The sequence below is a fragment of the Schistocerca piceifrons genome, chromosome 1 (genome assembly GCF_021461385.2).
Source record: "Schistocerca piceifrons isolate TAMUIC-IGC-003096 chromosome 1, iqSchPice1.1, whole genome shotgun sequence".
Taxonomy (NCBI): Eukaryota; Metazoa; Arthropoda; class Insecta; order Orthoptera; family Acrididae; genus Schistocerca; species Schistocerca piceifrons.
In genome coordinates, this window is record NC_060138.1 from 799,866,062 (window position 1) to 799,884,752 (window position 18,691).

Genomic DNA, 18,691 nt, shown 5'->3' on the forward strand with positions numbered 1-18,691 from the left:
ACCTGTTGATGCTACGTACTGATGTGCTTGTTGCTAGTACTTTAGAGCAATGAGTCGCATGTCAACACAAGCACCGAAGTCAACATTACCTTCCTTCAATTGGGCCAAATGGCGGTAAATCGAGGAATTACAGTACATACTGACGATACTAAAATGAGCTCTAACATGGAAATTAAGCGTTTCCGGACACATGTCCACATAACATCTTTTCTTTATTTGTGTGTGAGGAATGTTTCCTGAAAGTTTGGCCGTACCTTTTTGTAACACCCCGACTGGCCCTCTTCACTCCGTCGTGTGATATAAATACAATAAACAGGCGGTACTTAAACAAGGACCAGCAATCTATTTTATGATCCCACCACAAACACCTTAAAACATTACGTATTAAACCAATTAAAATCAAAACATTGTAGGCCAGAGTCAGTAGGAGTAGCGACGGCCGCCCAAGAAAATACAGCCAACCGCACAGAGCCCAGTAGTGGATTCCGACCACAATTTACAGGACACGCAAGGCCCTTACCCTCTTGCTTGTTCGACGAACCCAGCCGCCGCAGATCCCGATGCCAGGAGACATGAAGCAAGCAGAAAACAACACCAACGGCTTTCCAGTAGCGTCTCTTTCCACGCCGGCGATATTTGCCACGGCGCCGTCACTCGGGTAAACAGCCTCTTCTGGACGTGGCCTGCTTGATGGCTGACACCAGACTTTAGCTGTCCGCCACAGTTCCCAAAACGCCGTTACTGGTCGGCGACCCTAAGCAAAATCACTCCCTTCCCCCCAGTTTTTCCTCTCGCTCCCGATCGGCCCGGTAGGTGGCGCCAGCGCGCGCTCTGCGCACACCGCCGGAAAGTGACCCATACCGGCGGCGGGAATATCGCTGATCGAACCACACGGCTCAATAAGAGTCCCTTTAAAGCGATACCGGCGCTGTATTTATCCATTCCGAGATGTCTGGAAGCTGTTTTGAATGAGAGCAGTTTTACTGCCTCGTATTAGGCATCGTAAAGTGTTGCGTTTTTGGAATTGCCATATTTTTCTCCACCCTCTGTCGGTAAAATGACATAAGTTTATGTCAGATTTTGTTGTTGTTTTACAACACATACGATCTTGTCTTGCGTGGTACGCTTGACAAGCACATTGCACTATAAAAAAATACGTTAAATTTATGTATTTACTACATTCGTGCGATAGATGAGCAAATTTTTTCAGCGATGGCCACAGGCGCTGGTTGGTACAAAGGAAACCTCTGGATGTCGACGTTCCGTGGCTTACCACTGCTAAGTAACTAAGGTCAAGACCAGGAGGCAGTGCACGTCACCCCATCATGCATGCCCACAGAACTCACTTTACAGCCCAGCCGACAGCCGAAGTCGCTGGAAGTCGTGTGTCATGTCACCACTGCAGACGGCCGGCAGTAATCGTAAATGTCAGTAGCAACTCCGCTACAGCACCGGGACGATCGGAGATGGTGCACACCGACCACTGCTGGAAACTTTACTAGAACATCTTTCCTTCTAACACGACACATTGCTTCACGTTCAGTCATACGTATTGTAAATTCACGAAACTCCAGCAGGCCTCTGTTCGACGAGGTGCTGCTTCTTACACTGGAATCATAGTGCATCTACACGCTCACGAGATTTACCGTTGAAAAGTCGTCTAGCTGAATGAGCAGTATCCGTTCGGTAAACACAAGACTGGGGAATGATCTCGATATTTCGGAAACAGCCTTAACTACTGATTTAGAAAGTGTGCAACGTACGAATATGTTTTCAATAGGTTTGCATGAGAGTGGAAAGATGTCAGTGGCAGACCACAGCTATTAAAACAAAAGTCGAAAGTTTCTCCCCTTCATGAAAATATCCCTCTGCTCCTCTTAGAGATGTTTGATGCACTTCTGTAGTACGTATTTCATGCTTTATGATACGAAGGTTGTCCAGAAAATAAGTTCCGATCGGTATTGAAATAGAAACCACAGTGAAAACCAGAAACATTTTATTTGCAAAAGTTAAGTACGCCTTCCACCTACTTCTCTACATAGTCGCCGCTCCAACTTCGAGTTTTGTCGTAGTGCTGTATCAACTTTCCAATATCCTCGTCACAGAAAGCAGCCGCCTGTGCTTTCGGCCAGTTATCGGCGCTGGTCTGCAGCTCGTTGTCTGTGGATAAATTTTGTCTTCACAGCCAGCGGTTCTTGAGAGCAGAGATGAGACTCAGGAGGAGCCAATTACGGACTGTATTCTGAGTGATTAAACACTTCTCATCGGGAACGCTGCAGGAGCGTCTTCATACCCCCTGCAGTGTGCGGCCGAGAATTGGCATGAAGAAGGAACTGCTCGACAGTTGTGTTATGTGGGCTGCATACAACAGGCCACATCTCTAACCACGCCTTTTTACTAGGCGGGAGACACTATTCCCTACGCATCTTTACGTGCTCACTGTTCACTCAAAACTGAAAAGAGCGACGCGACACGATCGACGGGCATACTAGAGACACTGCCCAATATATCTGTGCGAAACTTTACCGGATTTTCCCAGTGGTTTCCATTTCGCGACCGATCGAAACTTACTTTGCAGACAACCCTCGAATATCCTCCCCCCCCCCCCCCCCACCAGATCAGTGGGGGAGGGGGTTATAGTCTTGCCTCTCCTAAAAATGTACACCAGCCAGTATTTCCATATCTTCCCAGCTTCCAACATTACACTGCGCGGAGTTTTATGACTTTTCCACCGATTGCACAAAACCTCAGCTTACAGCAGTCTCTCTTAAATGGCTTCCTCAACTACTTTCCGCCAACTGGCCAACTTCGTGGGCCAGGCAAAATTTTTTGCGAATTGGCGCCCTTCTCACCAACCCTAAGCGGAAGGAGGAGAGAAGGCTTCTCTCTGTTTTTTATTTATTTGTTTGTTTGTTTTGCATATTACTAGAACCTCACATCGTTCAGAGATAGTGCATCGTGTATGTTATATCCTTACAAAAAGCTGCTTTCAATTAGTAATAAAAGTTATTTGTTCACATAACGTCTGCGATCTTATGTAAGCAAAGCAATTACTTATGATGCAAGTGTAGCTTCACAAGACTCTATGTTCTACATGAATGTAGATAAAAACTTAGGGTGAATTTTAAGTTATACATCAATGCTGAAAGTTTACCTTCGTGCCTGGAGACGCTAGGTCGCTCTCTCTTTCACTACCCAGTGTACATCGAACCTAAATAGCAATACATAGCTAAAAAAGATGTTTTGCTTTCTCTGTTTCAATGGCTGCAATTCAGTCACAACTGTGTGGCGAGATTTTGGATGAGAGTATGGGACTGCTCCTCCAACAGCACAAAGCATTAAACGATTTTATTGCCCCGTACAGAGGGTATCGATAGAAACCCTGAGATACTGCGCGCCGCTACGAAAACTGCCGCCGGCATCTACAAGGGGCGGAACCAGCGTCTGATGTGGACTGCGCCTCTTGCACAAAGCTGTGGCAGCTGGGCTACCAGTATTCTCTCAGAGAGTTGTAAAACTACAGTAGACTACCATAAGTAAGTGCAGAGTACGGTAGTTTTCATAGTAGCCTTGGGCAGTTACAAACGTAACTGCATTACTTCTATAACAGATGTATTGCATACCTATCACGCGGTACATCATTTCGATCGCTGTGTTGATGTGCGCAATCAATGTGTTACTAGATTCCCCCAGAAACCAGAAGCAGTGAACCAACTAGAAACTGAGTGAGAATATGTAAAGGACCGCGTAACCTACGGAACATTTTTGTCCTATATAGCTACCCTCCTATCTGGTACTTAAAAATAATCAGTATTTGTAGCAAAATTGAAACTGTCACTGTCTAATTCAGGTTTCATTCGAAAGTTGTTGAACTGTAAAGTGGAACAGATGGATGTTGCAGTAAAAATTAAAAAAAAATACAGATTTATAATGTAGCGCCAGGAAACGCAATAACCTAAAAAAACTAAAATTTAAAAAAATCAAAACAAATATATATTAAACAGCCTTTTAATACTTCGTGGAGCTTCTATAAAACATATTTCTGTTATTCATAAACAAATTTCGGACTTATCAATAATAACCAGAAACTTTTGCCTTTGTTCATGATGAAGAACATTCTATTGAGTACAAACTAACAACAATAATTATGAAACTTCCTGGCAGATTAAAACTGTGTGCCGGACCAAGACTCGAACTCGAGGCCTATGCATTTCGCGGGCAAGTGCTCTACAACTGAACTACCCAAGCACTCTCCGCTGCAGAGTGAAAATCTCATTCTGGGAACAATTATTAAATATATTTTTTATGTTTGTGCATGTGAAATCGGCTGTTTGAAAATAATTACATGTAAGGCACATGACTAAGACTTAGCGAAGGAAGGCTGTCAAGGCGCTCAGATTGAGAAAATCTCTTCAGTAAATGCGCTTGGGTAGCACCTCAGCGCCTCCCAGCTGTTGTACAATGGACCTACGAGGAGGTGCTGAAAACTAATGGCTCCGAATTTTGTTTGTGAAAACTCTTGAGGATTTTTAAACAAAACAAACGGTGTTAATATTTTACAACTTTATTCTTCATGTCTGCATATTTGCAGCTCTCCGCCGCTAGTGGGTTCCGAATTGCAGCGTGTAACATGGCGGTGTATAATGGAACTATGCTAGTGCGTGAGAAACGGCATGCTATATAATCCAGTTTCGAATTCGAAGAGGTCGTCTACACACGGAGTACGCTCTCCTTCGGCATTACAATCCCAGACTGCACACGAGCGCTGCGTCATCTGCGACAATCCGACGCCTTGGTTTCACTGTCATCGATGATCCTCCACACTGTTCCGACTTGGCCCCAATCGATTTTCATCTTTTTCCAAAACTTATATATGACTTCACTTTGAGAGTGATGAAGGTGTGCAAGCGCATATGAGGTTGTGGCTCCGTCAACAAACTCAAACATTCTACAGTGGCTCGTCTCTCGTTGGGAGAAATCTGTTCGTCGCCAGGGTGACTATGTTGAGAAATAATTGTTCAGACTCGAAAAATAAAGATATAGAATGTTAATAAAGTTTATTTAATTAAAAAGCTTTAGCGGTTTTCACGCAAAAAATTCCGCAATTGCACGTCTTTAATTTCATCGAATGTACCATATGTGCACGCTACAGTTTACTCGTAGGAAAGAAGAGGACAACTGCCAGATCACGGATGAAAAATTATCCTTGAATTTTAATCTCTCCTTCGTTATTGACGATGGTATCCCAGATGCACGCAGCCACAATGTACACTATTGGCCATTAAAATTGCTACACCAAGAAGAAATGCAGATGATAAACGGGTATTCATTGGACAAATATATTATACTAGAACTGACATGTGATTATATTTTCATGCAATTTGGGTGCATAGATCCTGAGAAATCAGTACCCAGAACAACTACCTCTGGCCGTAATAACAGCCTTGATACGCCTGGGTAATGAGTCAAACAGAGCTTGGATGGCGTGTACATGTACAGCTGCCCATGCAGCTTCAACAGGGTACCACAGTTCATCAAGAGTAGTGACTGGCGTATTGTGACGAACCAGTTGCTCGGCCACCATTGCCCAGACGTTTTCAATTGGTGAGAGATATGGAGAATGTGCTGGCCAGGGCAGCGGTCGAACATTTTCTGTATCCAGAAAGGCCCGTACAGGACCTGCAACACGCGGTCATGCATTATCCTGCTGAAATGTAGGGTTTCGCAGGAATCGAATGAAGGGTAGAGCCACGGGTCGTAAGACATATGAAATGTAACGTCCACTGTTCAAAGTGCAGTCAATGCGAACAAGAGGTGACCGAGACGTTTAACGAATGGCACCCCATACTATAACGCCAGGTGGTACGCCAGTATGGCGATGGCGAATACACGGTACCAACGTGCGTTCGCCGCGATGTCGCCAAACACGGATGCGACCATCATGATGCTGTAAACAGAACCTGGATTCATCCGAAAAAATGACGTTTCGCCATTCGTGCACCCAGGTTCGTCGTTGAGTACACCACCGCAGGCGCTCCTGTCTGTGATGCAACGTCAAGGGTAACCGCAGCCATAGTCTCCGAGCTGATAGTGCATGCTGCTGCAAACGTCGTCGAACTGTTCGTGCAGATGATTGTTGTCTTGCAAACGTCCCCATCTAACTGTTCGTGCATATGGCTGTTGTCTTGCAATCGTCCCCATCTGTTGACTCAGGGATCGAGACGTGGCTGCACGATCCGTTACATCCATGCTGATAAGATGCCTGTCATCTCAACTGCTAGTGATACGAGGCCGTTGGGATCCAGCACGGCGTTCCGTATTACCCTCCTGAACCCACCGATTCCATATTCTGCCAACAGTCATTGGATCTCGACCAACGCGAGCAGCAATGTCGCGATACGATAAACCGCAATCGTGATAGGCTACAATCCGACCTTTATCAAAGTCGGAAACGTGATGGTACGCATTTCTCATCCTTAAACGAGGCATCACAACAACGTTTCACCAGACAACGCCGGTCAGCTGCAATTTGTGTATGAGAAATCGGTTTGAAACTTTCCTCATGTCAGCACGTTGTCGGTGTCGCCACCAGCGCCACCCTTGTGTGAATGCTCTGGAAAGCTAATCATTTGCATATCACAGCGTCTTCTTCCTGTCGGTTAAATTTCGCGTCTGTAGCACGTCATCTTCGTGGTGTAGCAATTTTAATAGCCAGTAGCGTACGATGGGTGTTCAGTAAGCAATGGAACACGTTTTTTTCTCAGCAAAATTCGGCTGGGAAAAAAACCTGTTGCATTGCTTACTGAATTTGTACTGAAACATCGTGGACCACTCCCGATTCTACCCCTGTAGTTTCACGAAGTTCCGATAGGTGGCACCGCTAGACGTAGTCTTCAAAATGGCATCTGTAACGAAAGTGCATTCCAAGCAGATAGCTGTCATCGAGTTTCTTTTCGCGGAAAACCAGAGGATCGCAGATATTCATAGGCGTAAACAGAATGTCTATGGAGAACAAAAGCACTGTGAGTCGTTGGGCGAGACGTCTGTCGTCATGGGAGCAAGGTGCCGCAAACCTGTCCGATCTCCCGAGTACCTGCCGGCCGCACTCCTGCAATGTTGGAATATGCAGACACTCTAGTTCGAGGAGATCGACCGATCACAAACACTTCGCAGCACAACTGGACGTATCTGTTGGTAGTGTCAACACTCGTCCACCAGTACGCAAAGGTGTGGGTCCACTGGGTTCCTCGTCACCTAACAAAAGACCATAAAAGCTACGAAGGACCATCTGTGCGGAATTTCTTGTGTGTTACGAGGCTGACCGTGATAAATTTTTGTTGGCTCCGACGTTGACTAGTAGAGTAGTACCATGCGGGCATACAGGATCTTCCAGTAAGGTGCCGTAAAGACGTCGCATTGAACGGAGGGTTTGCAGCCTATGAGGAGGGAATAATGTAGTGTCCTAGAATCCTGGATAAAACCAACCTGCAGTCAGAAAAAAATGTTGCATTACTTATTGAGCGCCCCAAGTATTGTTATGTTAAAAATTGTAGACTCCTTGAGGCTGCGTCTTATTGCTGTTGCTAATGTCATTCGACATACGTGATTGATTTCGGAGAACACATTCCATCATCAGATGTTTCTGGAGAATAAATCACATCTACATCGATTCTTTGAAATACGTCCCTGGATGGATAGCCGATAACCAATAGAATACTTCTATACCACTTTACTACGGAGGTAAAATCATGTAAAGTTACGCGAATCTTTCTTGTTCGTTTTACGACAAGCACACAACCCAAACTGAGCGTGGAGCCTTCCAGCCAAATTAAAGGTCCGCTGACTGGCGAACGTGCCTCACGTGGTGTATCAGACGCAATAAGCTTCTTCTCACGACCTTATTTGGACGGTACAGACAACGACGCATTTAGCATCCAGAAGCGAAGGTATTACTGGACCATTAGTGGAATAAGCTGCGCTGTTCTTCCCTGCTGTCACAAGCTGAGAGGCTGTTCCACTGCTGTCGGTAAAAAACGACACTGACACTTCCGCACAGCACAGCCGTGAACAAGGTGCTTCTGTTGGTTACGTAAACTCAGCAAGCGCGGCAGCTTTTCTGCAATATTATTGTCCAACAACAAAAAGGATGGTACCCGCGAATGGATGGTAGATCAAAGCAGGAAATAAAGTGACATACTGCCAATTGGCTTCGGTCTAGAGTTCTTCGGCCGACGTTTATTCAGCTTTTTTCCTGACGTTTCGCCTGTACGAGTGGCTGGCATTGTCAGAGGCTCGCCCTCCATTGCTAATGGCCGACTGAAGTCGAGCTCGCTGTAGGAGAGTATAAGGGGTGCGGCAGAAATAATGACTTGCTTTAAACTGCGCGCTACGGTTGAACTCGGGTTACAAGATAGCTGATGTTAGTCTCAGTTCATAGTACGGTTGAAAGTATTATCAGTCAATATGAGTAGCTGATCAAACGAACAGTCTGCATTCACAATTGGAACGTTTCCCAAGTGTAATAATAGTGTCGTACGAACGCAGCGATTGTTTCGGCAACGTATTGACATTGGTCGTAATCACAAAGATACGACACAAAAGTCGACTGCGAGATGGATTCAGCATTTCAGGACAACAGCATAAGCAACGCGTAAATCGTCATGCGGTAGATCACGAACGGTTTGCAACCCGGACAGCACTGCAACACTAACAGCCGCTCCTCAGCCAAGTCCAGCTCTACTGGTTCGTCGGCGTTTGCAAGTCCTTAATATCTCGGACAGACGTCAACAACGGATGCGGCAGCTGGTATTTTTTCCATTCTTATAAGCTCCAAGTGGTGCAACAATTATTTTCCAGAAGTCACCGAGTGCAGTGCGTTACAAGTTCCATATGCAGCTTCTGGAGATGGTCAACACTCAGTCACATTTTCTCAAATATTTCATGATGTCTGACGAGACCCATTTTTATTTATCGGACTTTGTGAACAAACAAAACCTTACGTACTGGGCACCCACTAATCCTCATCAAATGCGCGAAAGAACATTTCATAGTTCAAAAATTAAAATGCCTCCCCAGGGTGTTAATGGTCCGCATATTTTTGAGAATGGTGCAGGTGGCACTGCTACAGCACGATCAGATCAATACATTCCTATGTTGCAACAGTTCATAACGCAGGAAATGCATGATAAGAATATCCATATGCAGACGCTATGGTTCCAACAGGACGGGTAACTTTTCAGACAGACAGAGCTTCCACGACAGCCTTCCGCATATTGTTTCAAGAGGGTCTTGTTTCCCGGTTTGATGATGTCAATTGGACACCCCGATCGCCGATTTATAGGTCTATGATTTTTTTCTGTAGAGATTTTCGATGTGTATGCTAACAGGTCACCAACTAATGAGGACCTGAAAAACAACATTCACGTCAAACTCGAGGCCACAACAAGCGACACTCTTCGCAGGCTAATGTCGAGTGTGTGTGTGTCCCTGCCGATACATAAGAAAATGGTTCAAATGGCTCTGAGCACTATGGGACTCAACTGCTGAGGTCATTAGTCCCCTAGAACTTAGAACTAGTTAAACCTAACTAACCTAAGGACATCACAAACATCCATGCCCGAGGCAGGATTCGAACCTGCGACCGTAGCGGTCTTGCGGTTCCAGACTGCAGCGCCTTTAACCGCACGGCCACTTCGGCCGGCGCCGATACATATATCGTCAACAATGATGGATACATAAAAGACACAATTTGTAAAAAGTGACGTATCTAATTTACTACTATGAAGTGTTCTTTCGAACAGTGCACACTAACAGTGTGTAGCTGTATGTATTTGCCGTCAAATAAAATGTTTAAAACAGGTCATTGTCTCTGCTGCACGCTGTGTTTACCGTCGCTCCAATGTCTCAGACCTTTTTCCTGTTCATCGCCGCTGAGGTTCTCTCCCTTTGTTACGAGCAACGGTCATTCTGTGCAGCAGGGGACTGCAAGGTCCGTTTACGTTAAGGTTTACTTCTTTCCTATGAACCTGTTGTCATGTTCGTGCATATCTATGGCTTCCCTGAAGAAGCTAATACGGTTGCTCTTCTCCACAGTACAACCTCGGGGTCGGCGAATTTTTCTGTGTGCTCGGTCTTACACAACGTAAGCTCAGATTTCTACACCTGTTCCAACTTGGCGATGGATCGTCCAGCCATTTCGACATACACATGTGCATGATGTGCGGTGTATTCCTGACTTTGCAAGTGGATCTGTTTTGACCTTTGCTGCTCTTAGACACCTTTTGATCTCCTTTGTCGTTTTGTAAATAGTCTTTACCCAGTTTTCGGCACTATATATGGCGGATTCTGTCCGGCGCTTTTGGATGGTAGGAACGCCGTACCCTACATTTCTTCTTCCGACCTGTCACTTAACAGAGTGTTAACGTTTCGTCACACTTCTTATGCAACTGGTGGAATACCCATTGATCCTCAAACGCATTCCAGGTATTGCATCTTGCTCCCTAGGAGCTGCGGCTGACTTGTTCATCTTGTGCGCATTACGAGTGTATTTATCATTCCTGTCTTCTGGCTCGAGTGATGATTTGATAGTTTGTGCAGGTATCAGTCCATGTGTGTCGGTTTTTAATTCATGCAGTGGCCCAGGTTATCACAATTTCTCGTAACAAAACGATTAGTAAGGGTGGCTGTTAGGTTTCACCGTAGTAAATTTTATGTTGGTATGGGGACTGTTCAGATGTCTTGAGAAGTCATGGAGTTGTTCTTTAACATGGCTTCTCACGACGAAGATGTCAATGTACGTATACGCACCTTAGGTTTACGAGGTGCCAAGTCCACCACCTGTCTTCCGAAATGTTCCCTGGGGAAATTGCCAACCGCTGAACTATGTGGACTACTCATGGCGACATCTTCTAGTTTAATGGTGTGCTTCCGAGTCTTCTGCTGAGCTGTTTTTTTTTTTTTTTTCCTTTTTATGCACTGTATTTTGATGACTGACTCAGCCATCTTCTTCGGATACTGAGAGTTTTCCCGTCACGCCTATTCTCTGTTGGACTCCAACCAGACTGTGTTTTATTGTTGATTTCGCCCCACTGTTTATACCCGAGTTCGATTTCCAGCGCTCACTACGCCCTTTAATTCTCTCTCTCTCCTTTTTTTCCCCTCACTACTGAGTCCCAGAAAGGTGAAGTCGAGGCTAATATTTCGACGTTATCGTAGTGAAATAAGCAATTGAAATTTGATTGGCGACGGGTTTAATTAACAGACATAGCGGCTTCAGCTTAGACAAATAATGGAATCCGGCACTTGTTGTTGTAAACTCATAAAGACGTCGCAATGGTGCAGCACGTATTGATACTTCGATGTCACCGTGTGGATCGACCGTGCAGCCATAGATCTAATTTAACGCATATGTCGTACCTCTTTGCCGCCGATCAACGTGTCTGGAGCCTTGTGTATCTGTGGCTGCATGCGCAATGCAGCGGTTCGCGGGCTAAAAAGGACGGAGCAAGTGCTGGAGCGACAGCCAAAGCCTTTGTTTTGAGACTCTTACAGGCGTTACGTAGCGATCCTGACTCAGTGAGAAGGGTCATCCTCCTCCTCTCGATTTCGTAGAATAGACATATATCTGTCTGTAAACAACGTCATTTAAAAGATCGAAAGTAATCTTGTTGTAGTCCACACACTGCGTTACAACTGTAGCGTTGCCCTTGTCGGCTGGCAGAAATACAGTTTCCTTACTCCTACAGATTTCTCGATCCATAAAATAGAAGCAACAGCTCGACGAAACACCCGGAAGTTCACCATTAATCAGTCGCACCGAGAAAACCCGAGAGGTCGCATCACCTTCAACGTGTTCATGGAAATCCCGATTCCACTTAAAATAGTTTGTGGTAAAACATGCCTGAAAGGCTTGCTGACGTCCTGCAGGAAAATTGAAACAGTACGTTATAGAGCGTCATTAAGTTGCACTTCGGCAAAAAAAGAAACATCATCAAACCTGATCAGGATGTCGTTTGGTCCCAGTGTTAGCTCCTTCAGCATCTCTGTGGCATGTTCCGAGTCCTTTATGTATGAGTCAGTCTTTGTCACTTGTAGGCAAAGCAGAGCAGTCAAGTGTTTCGCCAGATTATACATCGGTGAGTTTGAAACACCTGCTATTGAACTTAATAGCACACCATCTTCCTAGATTTTGGTAACACCTGCAACTGAGATGGTAGGGCCTCCGTTCCTCTGTACGTCCGCAGAGAAGGAAGTCGCCTTGACTAACGAATTCGTATTCCGTATGATCCGCTGCGTCGGATCTATACTTACCTTCCGGTACGTTGTCGGATATGATACGTCATGCTCCTAATCTTCGGTTTTCATTACAATGACCGCATTTCCGTTGTGGGCAGGTAGTATCAAATGCTCTTGTAGGTTTTACTGGTCTTGATAGCTTGTAATTTCTAGTTTTGGTTCACAAGCTTGTAGTTTTGCTAGGTCCCGTGTCGTGGAGGTTTCATAGCATATTTTCCGTTTTTTTTTTTTTTTCACCTTGGAACGGTTCGTATAAGTACTTAAGCCTTAGAAACGATATTCCCTGCGGGTAATGGTCTGCGGATGATAGAAAAATTCCCTCCCTTTCGAAGTACACTTAATTCCTCTGACGTCAGCCGTCATTTGCTTAGGTTGCCCAAAGTGTATGACATATTGGGAATCGATTTCCCATCTCCATTTTGCTTCATTCAAAATTTTTCTTTTGTCGCTCGATGCAGCTTTCGAATTCGTTCAGCATCCTGTTGTGAGTGATACTGTCGATTTTATCTCAGCTGTCTCGATGCATGCAGACGCTGAATTGATAGAAAATGTCCAAAATTTGTTCATCAGTTCTTGCCAATTCTCCCTGCATTGCATGAATTCACTCACAAAAAGAGCTCGTTCCATACTGTAGTTTAAATGATGCGCCTCGGTGGTGGTGAATAGGCGCTTCATTTTAGAACTTTTGGTGTGATCTCTTCACCCAGCACCGCGACAAAAAAAGAAAGAAATAGCGAGAGGGAACAGCAAACGTGCTTTTGCTCCTCCGTCGTTGGTCAAGGAGTCGCTATAACCTTGAAATCTCCTCGCTGTGAAAGCATAGCATAATACTGTTAGGGTTTTAGTGGCCACTTATTGTTTGTTACTTGTTGGCTTCTGTCTCGGGATCTTCGGCCGAAGGTCGTTTAAGAATTTTCCTGACGTCTCGCCCGCACTGGTGGCTGCTATTGTCAGAGTTTCACACTTCATTGCTGGTGGCAGACGGGAGTCGACTTACTGTTATTACATTTAACTGCCTTCTGCGAGAAGATTTTCCCTAAGGCCTCGCCTTGACGTCACCTTAAGCGGGGAGATATCTGTTAAACTTTGCTTTTAGATGTGTGTTGTGTTGGTATAGTTGTGTTACGTATTCTTGTTAGTAATCGAGTAGGAATTTGTGTCTTCTGTACTTAGTTTGTGCGGATTCGTACTGTTCTAAATTTTTGTTGAGATCTTACTTCTTTCTTCGTTACACCCTCTTTGGGGTATGCTGGGTCAATCATTTATTTGTGCGTTGTTCTTTTCTTAGGTCCCAGTATTTCTTCATTCTTTGTGATCTTCTTTTCCTCTCTTCTTCCGAGATGAAGGGTTTGGATTTTTGTGTAGATTCGTCTTGGAACCATATGTTTTCATCTTAAGTATTTAATTTAGCTGTTCGATCAATAAGTGAATTTTCTGAAATCTTTAATTCTACTAGGTCTTTCTCAGTTTCTTTAAACCAGTTGGGTTTCGTTTTTCGTTTACGGAAAAAGTCAAAGATTTGTTTAGTTAATCTGTTGAAATTCATTCTGAGAAGATGACCATACAAATTTAGTCTCCTTTTTCGCATAGTATCTGAAAGTTTTTCAATTTTCTTGTAGAGAGTTTCATTTTTGATGTATATAATCTTATTTTCTTGAAACTTTGGCCCTATGATTTTTCTTAAAATTTTTCTATCCTTTAGCTCAAGTTTCGTCATTTGGCCTTTACAATTCATGTTTCGTGTTTCTGCTGCATACAGTGCTTCTGGCTTAATCACTCTCTTGTAATGTGTAATTTTGAACCCCCATGAAAGGGATTTTTTGTTGTATGTATTTTTTGTTAGTTGGCAGACCAATTCAAGTTTGTTTTTTCTGGATTCCATTGCTTTGCTTTTCTCAGCATTCCAACTAATCCATTCTCCGAGATATTTGAATTCTTTTACTATTTCAATCTTCTGCTCTTGAACTTTGAGGTATTTACATGAGTGCTTGATGTCTGTCAGTATCTTAGTTTTTTCAAAGGAGATGTGAAGACCTATTTTAGCTGCTTGTGACGTTAGTTCAAGGATTTGCCTCCGTGCTTCTTCCATTTTTTCAGCAAACTGGGCCATATCATGTGCAAAAGCAATGAAATTTACTTTAAGGTTCTTCTTTTTGCAACCCAGTCTTATACCACGGTTAATATTTATGTTCCATTCTCTGACTACTTTCTCAAGCGCACAATTGAACAGCAACGGTGAGAGCCCATCCCCCTGTCGCTCTCCCGTTTTTATTTCAAGGGGTTCCGATAATTCGCCTATAAACTTAACTTTCGAAAATGTATTTGTAATGATCGCTTTTATAATATTAGTTGTTTTCTTATCCAAACCCATTTCTTCCAGGACTGATAATAGAGATTTTCTATCAATCGAATCACAGTTGAGGTAATTATGTTACTCCCTAGCAATTTCGTAGTAATTGAGCGCCAGTTTTAAGAATGTGGTACTCCGAGTTTTGACGTCAGCGACGGTATGTACGTTCAGTGTCGGGAATCGTTGGGACAGGACAGAACACGAGCAAAAGTCGAGCTCGCGGCTGAAGATTATATGTACTTCTCGCGCCCATGAGTGAGGGCTTTTCCCTGTTCATCGCCGCTGTCGTCCTCCGCTTGCTACCTGCAACGATTGTTCACTACGACACGGGAATGCAGCATCCGCTTACCTCGAAGCTTTCACCCATCGTGTTGCAACTGTTCTCATGTTTGTGAATTACTAGGGATTCCCTGAATAATCCTCTCGTTACGGTGCATACATGAACCACAGCACCTCGGACACGAGATAAACACCTGGAATCCGTTCTGAGAAGGAATGGGTATTCCACCAGTTGCGTAATAAGTGTCGCGAAATCTAACACTCGGTAACACATTCGGAGAAGAATTGTCGGATACGCCCTTTCTACCGTACATTCATGGGGTCATGGACAGAATCTGCTGTATATTGCACAATCATCGCGTGAAGACCATTTACAAAGTTACTAAGTGACTAAGAAGATCGGAGAGTGTCTCATATCAGCAAAGGACAAAAAGACCCACATGCAGTGTCGGAAATATACCGCATACCGTGTACATGTGGAAAAGTCTATGTTTGGAATGGCTGGTCCATCCGTCAATAGTGGGATCACTGCACACAAATCGTATTGCTGGTTGGGAGAAGAGGAGAAATCGTCCTTGGCGGAGAACGTGCAGTGAGAGACCTGCCGCACAATTAAATTCGCTGACGCAGAGATTCTCACTGTGGACAACAGCTACCACAACAGCCTGTTCATGGAGACCTTAGAAATTCATAAACGTGAGAACAGTTACAACAAAAAGGAAGAAAACATCAAAGTAAACGGTTCTTGGATTTGTGAGCTGTAGTGAACGACCTCTGCGGGTAGCAGCGGGAGAAGCAAAGCGGTAATGCCAGGAAAAAGCCCTGTAATATTGACACAGGTGCAACTCCAGTCCACTATCAGCTGTGAAATGAGTACCTTTGACAATGCCAGCAACGTGTACTGGTGAAAAGTTGAGAGGTGGCAGAAGCCCCCTCTCATATTTCTATCTTACTCTGCGTCACCGGCGTGGTCCGGTGACAGGCCGGCTCTGCTGATCTTGAAAGGGTTAAGCCGACAGGTGTGAGGGAGTCGAGTGAATGCTTTCCAGACGCCGACATTGTCATAATAGCGGCGGAGACACGCCCGCAGGGGCCTGAAGGAGTGGCTGGGCTAGAGATTCCGTTACTTCGCAGAAACTTAGCGAAAACACTTTCTGGCAGGCTACCATTAAGGCGTGGGAATGACTTGTGTTCACAGGCAGTCTTGGTGGGCAAATTCCCGCGTTTTCTGCAAAATCGTAACTGTGATTGGCTTGCTCAGGGCATAGCTCCGCGACGTAGCAAAATCGGCGCAGAAATTGGCGCCAAGAATCTCTATTGGTGGAATGGTAGCGCTTCGGCAATAGAGTGGAATTTTCCGCCGGTTTTCGGGTTGCTGATTGGAACGTTTAACCACGGCCACTGTCGTGGGGGCGGGAATGTTCTGTGTTCAGTTTGTACAGGTGCTCTTGAAGGGAGTTGGTTCTCGCCTTTCAGTCGGAGTAGGTTACAAGACTGAGCTCTTGCTGCTCTGGACAGCCTGCCTTCTGTTGGCTGTCTAATATACTTTTATTTGATTGTAACTGTTTAACGAAGTTGCTGAAGTTTCGACTTCACCGTAACTTTCCAAGTACAGTTGGCAATTGAGCTTTCGGCGTACAAGTGGCCTATGTTGTCTGTCTTGGGCAGTTTTGGCTAAAGTTGACTGTATCGGAGTTACTGTGTGACTTCGCTTGTTAAAATCAATCACTGTACCATCAGTGATTGTGTGGCGACCCTTCTTCGTCTCCCTCAGAGGCGCATTTGTATTGATAGGAAGTCTGAAGTCTGGAACAACCAGACCAGGACAATTTGTTTCGGGCTATACTCGCGACATTATCATCACCACGACGGGACGTCGAAGCAACCAGCCATCGCTTCCGGTACGCCAGATCGTGTCCTTGCAGTTAAGAAGACAGCTTGGTAATGTATGTCCGCAGCACCGGCAGACTAGGGAATGTGCACTGTGATAATCAGAGCTCAACAGAGCGCGCCTGTTCGTCTTTTCTAACTTTGTTCTGTCATGAGTGTTCATTGTCTGAGTTATCACTACCGTAGCAGCAATTAATGTTGAGTTGGCTGGGTGTTTCTCTTAAGATTTGAGTTGCAAGGAATTGGCTCCACATACCACTTCATCATAAATGTCACAATCTAGTTTATGGACAACTTTACCTTCACAGCATTTATTTGAGTATCCAATTTGATGTATTGTAAATGTTTCATGTGTTTTGTTTATGATTTTGAGTTTAGTCATAATAAATCAAATTGTTATTTTGGACAGAACTTTCATTCTGTGTATCGGTAGAGCAACCCTTTCATTTCTCACTACATTACTCAAACTTTCCTTTATTTAATTAATGTCTAACAAATTAAATTATTGCAGGTGCCAAACTCTTTTCTACTCCACTTGCAGGGTCGATTACAGTCAGTTCGCGTTTCTTCTTAATCCATGTGCAACAGCAAAAGTAGGACTTAGAAAAGGGGGGGGCTTAGAGCATCATTTCCATATGAAGATTCGAGAAGAATTTAGTGTTAAATACACTGCTAGCCCCAGCACCTCGCAAAGTCAGGAAAATCGCTAAACAAACGTCAGCCGAAGATCCCGAGACAGAAGTCCTAAAGTCACAACAGTTTTGTACGTGCACACAGTCCAAGGTTTGTGGAATGGGTCTGTTAACAGCCGTGACTATCTCAATCCAGCATCTGGACACGACTTTCCCACAAGTACCGAAAACTGGTAAATTGCGGGACGGTAATATCCTGAAGCTCGCGATACGGGGAACCGGAGAACAGGTAATTAGTGGGCTGTTATACGCCTCTGTGAAGTCGGCGTCTCGTCAGCAGTGCTGCCATTATGCCGTACCACTGGAAGACGAAGCTCATCAGCTCCCCTGGTTTTTTGTTGCAACCACCACAATTCGTGTTGGCCGAGAGGTACTTCCTTCTGGTAGAACCTACTAAGTTTTGATCATGATTCTTGAACTGCGTCCATATTAGCGACATTCCTGTACAGTTATCAGGGCTCGCGTTAGCTGCCAGAGAATTTTGTACAGTATAAACCAATGCTAACAACAATGTTAAATTTTACTTCGACACACGCTGACACCACTAAGATGCCAAGCTCCATTGTCTTACGACAGTTACAGGTTTAAAAGCTAATGGCACACGAAAAAGTGTTACTATGTTGCAGAAAGGCCAGAATTGTTGTGACACTCATGTCAGATTTGCAGCCGGATCTCCAAGTCAAATTGACACAAACCAGTTCGAAGAGACTCAGTAACAGCAGAGTCTCACCTGAAGGTGATTGCCGGGTGGATTGTTGAAATGTTGAGTCAACTTGATTGGAAGATCCGGCCTCAAATCCGAGAAGAATATCATAAGTTACTCCACCGGGTAAGCATACGTAGTGACAGGTCATTACTGTTTTTCCATTAGGACGTTATGGCCAAACTAAACGATATCCATTAATGAAAAATAGCCTTGCATACTATTAAAGCACATTACAGGCGCCGGCAAAGATGAAATTATTTCTCATTACTGTTATTCCCTTCTTAAGTGGTAATCTCACTCAGTTTGATACGCAGTACGCTTTAGATGAGTGCAGTGTCGATAGAAGTATCCTCGCTGCAGTTACAATTCCGTTTCGACAACCTAGGACTTCGATTCAGCACGTCACACCTCTATGGTAAGAGCTAGTCTTCTATAGTAGAGTCCAGTCGGTGTCTTTCGATTCTCGGCACAGCAAAGCTC

The 18,691-nt window shown here is 44.5% G+C and overlaps 1 protein-coding gene across 1 annotated transcript in view; it reads left to right on the top strand.

Annotated features, from left to right (window-relative positions):
• Window positions 1-18,691, top strand: part of LOC124775205 (peroxidase-like) — a 193,314-nt gene that overhangs the window by 20,188 nt on the left and 154,435 nt on the right. The window lies entirely within an intron of this gene.